Here is a 9,925-nt window from a genome sequence, read left to right as displayed (position 1 = left end):
AGGGCAATGAAAGGCAAATACATTTGCATTCATTTTATTTCTCAAGGAATTTCAGGTTTCTGTGATTCAAAGAATTTTAGTGTTGAGCTTATCGGGGAGATAAATTTTGAGAATGTTAATTGAAATAAGATAAAGAGTGATATGATTATAGATTAAATCATAGTAAATAATGTAGATGTGTTTAGTTGGGACATTTTACTGTGGAGAAATCCTGGCTCTCAGTCTTTAACTTAAAAGGTTAATGCTAATTAGCTTCACAGTGATATTACGATATAGAGGCTAACCAGTTTTCGAAGTGCTTTAGGGGTACTAGTTCAAGAACAATGGGTATAAAGCCATGGTTGGATCTGCAGGTTTCTGGGCATTGTCTGTAGTAAAGGTCTGGTCGTGTAGATGTTAAGGTTGCTTGGTTTAAATGCTCTGGGATTGCAACGATTTTTAGGCCTAATGATGGTATGGCTCACGAATATAGGACATCTTCTGATGAAATTAACATGTGAATTAATATTTCTATAGGGAGAACTACTCAACTGTCAACTTCAAGTAGCCACAGCTCTCTTGATTTTAAGTCTGTTGTGGGAATTATGTAGGCGTCAAAACTCAGGTCTTCATAATCTGTATATTTGTAGCTTCAATATCATTGATGCCCTATAGTTTTGACAGTAAGGGAGAGGTTATTAATTTCATCTATTATGTATTAGAACACATCATGATGGGAGAACAATTAAGATACTAGCAAGTAACATAGTTCATATTGTCTCTACTTCTTGGGCATCTATAGTGCTTGTGCAAGTTAATTTGTTAGTATCAGGGAAGTAATATAAAGTACTAATTAACTAATTAAGAAAATGAGAACGGCCAGGCGTGCTGGTGGCTCACGCCTGTAATCTCAGCACTTTGGGAGGCCAAGGCGGGCAGATCACCTAAGGTCGGGAGTTCAAGACAAGCCTGATCAATATGGTAAAACCCCATCTCTACTAAAGATACAAAAGTAGCCAGGCATGGTGGCACATGCCTGTAATCCCAGCTACATGGGAGGCTGAGGTAGGAGAATCGCTTGAACCCGGTAGGCGGAGGTTGCGTTGAGCCAAGATCGTGCCATTGCACTCCAACCTGGGCAACAAGAGTCAAGAGTGAAATTCTGTCTCAAAAAAAAAAAAAAAAGAAAATGATCACATGGGTGAGGTCATGAAAATGAAGGAGTTCTTCCTTCTATGATAGGTGACATAGCATCTTGGAAGCCTAGTTTAAATGGATATGCCATAAAGATATAAATAATTTTAACCTATAACTTAACTTTGACAAAGTTATGTAATTATTTTTACTAATATATTTTAATTGAGAAAGTCATAGTGGTTATGAAGCTCATTTGGAACCAGTTTTAGGAGGTTTGATTCCTTCCTTTCTCATCTAGGATTTTACGTAAGCTGGCTCTACAAATGTGTGGTATGGTGGTGGGCAACCGTAGAGTCATTTGAGGTTTGTAGTTGATAATTCAACTACTAAAACTTCTTCTTTTGAAGCAAAGGCTTCTCAGGTCATAGAAACATATTAGTATGATTGCTGTTAGTGAGATAAATGAACTCATAGACAAGACAGTGTTTCATGTTGTATATACATCGGGATAATCAGAGTATTGTAGAGGCTTTCGAAATAACCCAAGGAAGTGCCGTGGGGAAAAGGTTGAGTTTATACCTGCAAAGATAATAATACAGTGAAAATAGCTTAGTTCAGATTCAGTCTAGCGTGTAGCCTGAGAATAGGGGGAATCCATGCATCCATGGTTCAGTAATGACCTTAGTTAAGTGTTATTGGTCTCACTCAGGAGGTTACCTTTGGTAAAGAAGTTAAAAAGCCGGAAATATCAGCTGTTTGTCCTGGCTAAAATCTGATAAGGAGTAATTTGTGTGGAGTCCTAGTAATATAAGTAAGCAACAACGAGGAAGGGGCCCCAGGTGGGGGAGAACAATTGTTCTGAGAGACAGCTGATCACAGACAACCAACTAGCATGACATCCTGTTCCCAAATACCTCACTCCGCATGTAGCCCCAGCTGCGCCTCGTTCCACAGGTAGCCTCCAGCACAACCCTATGAAACTTCCCTTCAGCCCTTGCCACTTTGCAGACGTCCCTTTTTTGCTGTGCTGACCGTTGCACTTTTGCAATGTGTCTTTGTACTTTCTCTAATAAATCTGCCTTTCTTTACCCATGATTGTCTTGGGTAAATTATTTTACTGTCCGCCATGTTGGTCCCAGCCAGTCATACCTGTGACAAAAGGTAGGATGTGTTTTTGGTAAAAACGTTATAAGAAAGCACAGTAATGTGGGTTTTGTTAAAATAAAAATAATTGGCCGGGCATGCTAGCTCACGCCTGTAATCCAAGCACTTTAGGAGGCCAAGGTGGGCAGATCACAAGGTCAGGAGAAGGAGACCATCTTGGCTAACACGGCGAAACCACGTCTCTACTAAAAATACAAAAAATTAGCCAGGCGTGGTGGCACACCCCTGTAGTCCCAGCTACTCAGGAGGCTAAGGCAGGAGAATCACTTGAACCTGGGAAGCAGAGGTTGCAGTGAGCCGAGATCACGCCACTGCACTCTAGCCTGGGCGACAGAGCGAGACTCCGTCTCAAATAATAATAATAATAATAATAATAATAATAATAATGATAATTTTATCTAGTTTAGAAGTTTTTAAGGATTATTTCAAGTTAAATGAAAAATAGGACCAAACCGAAGTTTTCAGCCAGTTATAGAAGATGTGTGGAAGATTATTCTTGTAAAAAGAATTTGTTTGCAATCAAGGTGGCAAAAATGTAATGGGGATTATTTACTTTTCCTATAAATTGAAAATTAATATAAATACACTGGTGAAAGGTCAGAATCTGAGCCACTGTATGAGAATCACAGGGCTTTCTTGGAGCATTGATCCACTTTTTAATAGAAATTGTAAAAGGTTATAAAATATTTATAAAATATTTTACCTTAAGATGTAACTAATTAAAATTTGACAGATTTGTTTCTAAGATATTAAAATTAACTTTAGTGTTAATAATACATTAAGCAAAGGTAAATTTGGGCTTGCTGCTTTGAACAAGATTTTCATGTAATATTACAAGATGAGAAAAGACTTCTGTTTGCTTTTTGAATAAACTACAAAAAAGTTGGTAGGGAGAGAAACAGATTCCACTGGCCTCATGCTGTTTATTTATTTATTTTTTTGAGATGGAGTCTCACTCTGTTGCTCAGGCTGGAGTGCAATGGCGCGATCTCAGCTCACTGCAACCTCTGCCTCCTGGGTTCCAGCAATTCTCCCTGCCTCAGCCTCCCGAGTAGCTGGGATTACAGGTGCCTGCCACCGCGTCTGGCTAATTTTTGTATTTTAAGTAGAGACGGGGTTTCGCCATGTTGGCCAGGCTGGTCTCGAACTCCTGACCTCAGGTGATCCACTTGCCTTGGCCTCCCATAGTGCTGGGATTACAGTCACGAGCCACCATGCCCGGCCCATGCTGTCTTTATGAGGTCTTATTGTGTGGGAAACTGAGTCTCCTCTCTCTCAAGGTATAAACATTTCTATATTTTTGAAATATTTAAGTTATCTCTTTGGCTACATGAATGACTTACTTTATAGTAAGCTGTAATCCTATTTTGTGATATCAAGTGTTTTCAACCTTTGATATTTGACAAACTTTCTAAAATCAAATTTCAAATCCAGTGTTTTGACCTCATTAATTTTTTAGATATTAGGCCCCCTGACGTCTTGAAGAGACATATTCATCTTACTTGGTCCGTGAGGGCCATTGAAGGCTATGCTGGAGTGGAGTGCGTAGTGGGCATGTCCTGTCAGACAGCAATAATTCAAGCATCCCCTGAGAATGGCCCTATGTTCCTTGGTGAATGTTTGTTCATTTTTCTAAACTACAGACCCCAGGAATGGCCAATCCAGATGTTTACAACATACCTATGAAGAACACCTGGAACCTGGCCCAGTCCTTGGGAAGCAGGTCCTGGAGGGAAACAAGGCCCTTTGTTTTGGGCTAGGTGGAGGTTGCTGGGTGGAGGTGGCTAAGTGGAGGTTGCTGTGGGAAGGGTACTGTATAAACTGCATGCTTTTTACAAATGTGAAGGGCTTTCTGTCCAGCCGGCTGCTCCTGGACTCCTTGTATGTAAGTTCCCTGCATAAAGCTTATGTCTCATCTGCTGTCTCCAAGTCTTTTCTTTACTCTCTCCAAGACTGTGCTCTCTGAGCTTGCAAGTGTCTAGCAGGGGTCTAGCAGGACAGATGTAAAATGGTGTTGTAACTTTCTTTGAGTTATATGTAAATAAATGTGTTCCAAAATTGTATGAGATGCCTATAATTCTGTTATAGCTTCCTCTATGGTGTTTTTGTTTTGTTTGTTTGTTTGTGTTGAGACAGAGTCTCACTCAGTCACCCAGGCTGGAGTGCAATGGCACAATCTTGGCTCACTGCAACCACCACCTTTTAGGTTCAAGCGATTCTCATGCCTCAGCCTCCCGAGCAGCTGGGACTACAGGTGTGCACCACCACACCCAGCTGATTTTTGTATTTTTGTAGAGATGGGATTTTGCCATGTTGGTCAGCTGGTTTCAAACTCTTGGCCTCAAGTGATACGCCCACCTCAGCCTCCCAAAGTGCTGGGATTACAAGTTTGAGCCACCACACACAGCAATATATGTTATTAGTAATAATTATGATTTTTATGGTAAGTTGTTGTGTGTCACAGAAATAACCAAATTTCCTTGTCAATTTTGTGTTTGCCAAGGCTGCTCTAATATTTTGCTATCCACAGTTACTGTTTTACTTTAATTCTTCTTAATACCAGTTTATGATCAGCTATAGGCTGTGCCATTGGACTAGAGAAAAAAATTCCAGGACACTAATTAAAAAGTTGGTATGTTCATGAAGATTGGTAACCCAATATCAGGTGGTACAAGTTACAGAACACCTGTTATTAGATTAGAGCCTTGTGCATTGTTTTTCCAGTTTTGTTATTTGTCCAAAATTTATCTAGAATGGATCCTGAAATCTTTCCTGGTGGCAAGTCTCCAAACTAACATTTTTTATTTTTTTTTCTATCTTAGGACTGATCTAATAGAGGACTGAAATAATTTTTTAAATGACTTTGTGTTTGAAACATGGCTGATTCTTTTTTTTTCCTTCTTCAGAGTCAAGGAAACTTTGATTTCTTGTGAGCTATGTACAGCTTTTGACAGTTGAATGAAATATACTCTTGTGAGCAAAAGTTAAAGCACATTTCTTTCTCTCTATCTGATTTCTCCAGAATTTGGAAACTATTTGTGAGTTTTCTTAATTTATGGCAATAGAATTATTTGCATAAGTTCAGTAAGAATCTGTTTTCCTTTGCAACAGGACACCATTGGAGACACTAGTTATTTTATCAAGGCTTTGACTGGCATGGCGTATTTTCACATATGAGCAGGCAGCTTTGAGGAATAGAGGTTGACTTATAGGGCCAATGAAAGCCTCATCAAAAAACTGGCCTCATTCTTTGACTGTACCGGGTTCCTGATGTGGGATGTGGGGTAAGTAAGGAAAATAATACTTTCTGACAGGCCTAGGAACCCCCAAGTTATCTTGGAATCTCAAGAAGAGAGGAACGCACCCAATTCATACAGGAACCTGCAGGCACAGATAAATATTTGGCTGAACTCAAGGCTTTAAAAGGTGTAATCTGAGATTCCTTATGAAAAAGAAGATGTTCCAGCAAATCCAATTTTTAAAGAAGAACCCATATGGTAAATCATTGTTCTTACTGCACTTTATGAAAGTAATCAGGCCAAGTATCATACGACTACAACTTATTTTTCAAATAAATTAGTCCTACTATGATTTGTCTTTGGTAGAAGTAGAGGACTGGAGAGAAAAAAAAAATATGTTTTAAAAGAAACTGTAGAATACCTGTTATTAGATTCTAGCTTTGTCCATTGTATTCTGGTTTTATTATTTGTCCAAAATTCATCTAGGCTGGCTCGTGAATTCTTTCTTGGCTGCAAGTCTCAAAAGAAGCATCATTTTTGTCTTCCTTCTCTCATTTTTCTCACTTGGAATCACCAGAAATTAAAACTGTACTTCCCTGAACACCCTACAGACTGAAACTAGACAACTTCATCTGACAAGAATCAGATCAAACTCATGACCAGAGACTCATTTGCATCTACAATGCTTTCTCAAAAAGATTTTGAAAAAGGGGGAGATAATGTCAAAGGAAAATAAAATATCGGGACCCCAGACTCTCTATGCCAAAGAAAACCGTTAAGCAGGGAAATTGAATCAGTCAAAAAACTGCCCTTCTTTTTGTCCCTAAACAGGTATCTGCCAAGACAGAAGGCAACATATTCCCCAGGTGGTCTTCCTCATGGATTTCCCACAAGAAAATTCCTTGTGAGCTCCAACATCTTTTCCCTTAAAACAGAGTCTGTGCAATTTTACCATGACAATGCGAATTAGTAACTTACCTTGACAGGTACATGACAAAACCAAGACTAGAAATTACCCTACTGCTCACCTCAACACAAATGCATATGTGACTGCTTCCTCTAATCTATGTTCATTTTATTGTTGTTGTTGTTTTGTTTTGTTTCGAGATGGAGTCTCCTCCTCTCGCCCAGGCTGGATTGCAGTGGCATGATCCCGGCTCACTGCAACCTCCGCCTCCTGGGTTCAAGCGATCCTCCTGCCTCAGCCTCCTGAGTAGCTGAAACTACAGGCGTGCACCACCACACCCAGCTACTTTTTGTATTTTTAGTAGACCCGAGGTTTTGCCATGTTGGCCAGGTTGGTCACGACCTCCTGACTCCAGGTGATCCACATGCCTAGGCCTCCCAAAGTGCTGGGATTACAGGCATGAGCCACCAAGCCCTGCCTGTTTATTTTTATTTTCTGTAAAATATACATTTACTGAGTATGAGATGAATGCATAATTACTGTTCCTCTATCCATGCCTTTTACATGCAGCACATAGATTCAGGAAGCGCTAATCAAAGCCTCACAAGCATGTGACAACTCTTCTCGCTACCTGTCCTGTCTTTTTTTTTTATCCCTCCTCCTCCTCCCCACTCTTTACCCTTGAAATATTGAAGCCCTTAAAACCCTCTTTTGAAAACTTGTGGGCCACAGATCCGACCGTGACTTGTGTCTCTCTTAATTTTTTCCTGTGGGCATCCTCAGCCTTGACAAAATAAACCACTAAACGGATTAAGATCTATCTCAGACACGTTTTGGTTTACAAATCTTGGCTCCTCCCTGAGTTGCTGGTTGAAAGCCACAGCCTCATGCCTTGCCTCAGTTTCCTCACCTGTAAACTCAGATCATACTCCTGGCCCATTTAAGAGATGGTTATCAAATTCCAATTAAATAGAGAAGTGGGTATATTTCAAAGTGTATCGTACAGTTCTTGTGTAATCACCCTCCTGTTCCTCCCTGAAAAGCTGGCAGGTGTATGGGGTGGTGGCCACGATGCCACAGGGACATTTGCCCAGGATGAAACAGTCCCCAGTGAAAGGGTCATGTTGGTCAGGGTCCAGCCCCTCTCAAAACTCTTCTGCCTGGGGAAAAGCAGAAAAGTCGGCCAGCAATCCGACAGCACGCCTTCTTAGCCACGGGACTGTGGCTGAGCAGTGGGCTTAGGCCCCTCCCCTCAAGTGTTACCAATAATCCTGCACTGGGATGGATTCTTAACAGAGGTGGAGATTAACAGAGCTGGAGCCCTGGACCAGCAATCTCAGTTCCTCTGACAGTGAGCGAAGAATTGCAGACTAACACCAAAATGCAAGCTCAAGGCAAAGAGTACGGAAGCACAGTAATACACTCTCAGAGGGAGAGTGGGATGATTTCTGCGAAGTGAAATAAGCCCCTCTTTACAGGGTTTAAGGTGCTTTTATGGAGTTTGTGGGGAGGAGTCAAGGTTTGGGTTGTGTCTGAGTGACAGGATGATGCCATTTGATTGGCAGTTTATCGTTATAGAACTAAAATTAAACTGGCATGGTTTTACCCATCATTTATACAGAAAAGCCCACTCTGGGGAAAGGAGGGTAAAACCACATGTAAATTTTATTATAATGATGGTATAATGAACTTGGGGTGACCTGAGGGCATGGTTTTGTGTCACTGGGCATGTGCCCCTTTAGGAGACTTCCACCTGTGCCTTACTTTCTCTTTATTCGGGATGTGTTGGCCACAGACTTTACCAAAAACTTCAACCACTAGGATGGCATTAGGATGGTTCTGGGGCTAAACTTACGTGGGCCAGGGGCTGTTTCACTGTCAGCCTTTCTACTCTCTTTTCTTACCCACTCCTAGCTGCTAATGTCTATTTAACTACCTAATAATGCCCCCTTTAGAGAAAAAAAGCCAAATTTTTGGGTAGATGGGTGACAATTAATCTGGCTACTTCCTGCTGACAAGAGGCAGTGGTATTAATTGGGTTCTCTTTTTTGCTCTCTTGTAGCTGGTAGGTGGGGCAGAGAAGAGTGGTGGCCATCCAAGGGGCCCATGTAGATATCAGACATGGTTGAGACCTCGTGGTAACCTTGTAGAATCATTTGGAGTTTTATGGATTCTAGGTGGGAAGAAACAAAACAACCTTGTAAATCAAATGAGCATTGTTTGAAAGCTATAAGTAGTATAAAGCTGTTTTAGGACCAAGAAAGGGGGCTAACCAGGAAAACCAGGACCGGACGTTAAATTTCCACCAGTCAAAGCCTCCTGAAACTCTGTTTTCCATTAACTTGTTGGCCCTGTCTATAATTTTTTTAAGTTGGTTTGCACTTTACCTGATTGGTTGACAAAAACAGCAATTTTTATCAAGTGTTCCACAAGCTCCCCCTTGCTTGGCTGTGAGCAAATTAAAAGCTCATCAATTTCGTAAGACTATGCTTGCTAATGAAGCGATTTGTTCTGAAAGGGTATTGATTTGGTTAGTTAGATTAATAATTTGTTGAGTAATTTTTAAGAAGAGTTTCTGGGCAGTAAAAATGGAGTTAAGGAGGTCCTCCAATTCCCGTGCCAATACCAGCCAGAACGCCAATTATAGTCAGTGCCGTTAAAACTCCTCTTTCAGTTTTACCAGATTGAGCATGTATAGGGAGGGGAATGCTATCGTTGATAAGAGTGAGTTTGGGGATGATGTAAACGAGGGCCAAGTCCCTGTTTAATTAGCAGACAAGCAGAGATATGCCTTGTTTCTATACAAAAAGTAAGTGTGATTTGTCATGTTAAGACAAATATCAACAGTGATACTAAAGTAGGGTTTTTCCATGCTGTGTAAGTCTGCTTTAATACCCTCAGAAGTGGAAGTCAAGGCTAGTTCACATAATGGGGGAACACAGGCAGTACTTGACAGAATGAAAGAGAAATCGAAGGCCCAGTTAGAGGAAGGAGTGATGGGATCCCAGCCAATATTGTGAAATTATGGGGAGCTACAGTTTTTTGCAATGATTTTGCCCGAAGTTGTGAGACTGAAACCAGAAGTTGTTATGTTTAAAAGATATTCTGGTGTGGGTCTGGGGAAAAGGGTAGATCCAGAATAGCTGGCTTATTTCCACACAGTGGTTCTGTTGGGGGGCTTGGGAAATGAATAAAACACAAAGAAGAATTAGAATATCAGGTATGTTTGTATTTTTTGTTGTCGGTGACTAAGTTGACACATAATTGGGTGGAAAATAGGGTACAAGTGTGATTGCAAGCCTTGGAAATATTAGGAAAAAATCCAAGTAATGGCCTCATCCTCAGTGAAGATAGAAGACAAAAGAGTGCTTAGTCAGATAGTGTTACAGATAGACGATAGGTCCTCGGAGGTCGTAACAGGTTTGTTGGTATAGACTTTTAAGGAGTATGCAATTGACTGTGGGCTTGACCCTAGGATTGACAGCTTATCCTGGTCGGT

The sequence above is a fragment of the Pongo abelii genome, chromosome 23 (genome assembly GCF_028885655.2).
Source record: "Pongo abelii isolate AG06213 chromosome 23, NHGRI_mPonAbe1-v2.0_pri, whole genome shotgun sequence".
Lineage (NCBI taxonomy): Eukaryota > Metazoa > Chordata > Mammalia > Primates > Hominidae > Pongo > Pongo abelii.
The sequence above is the reverse complement of the archived record's forward strand: the minus strand, read 5'-3'. Positions refer to the sequence as shown.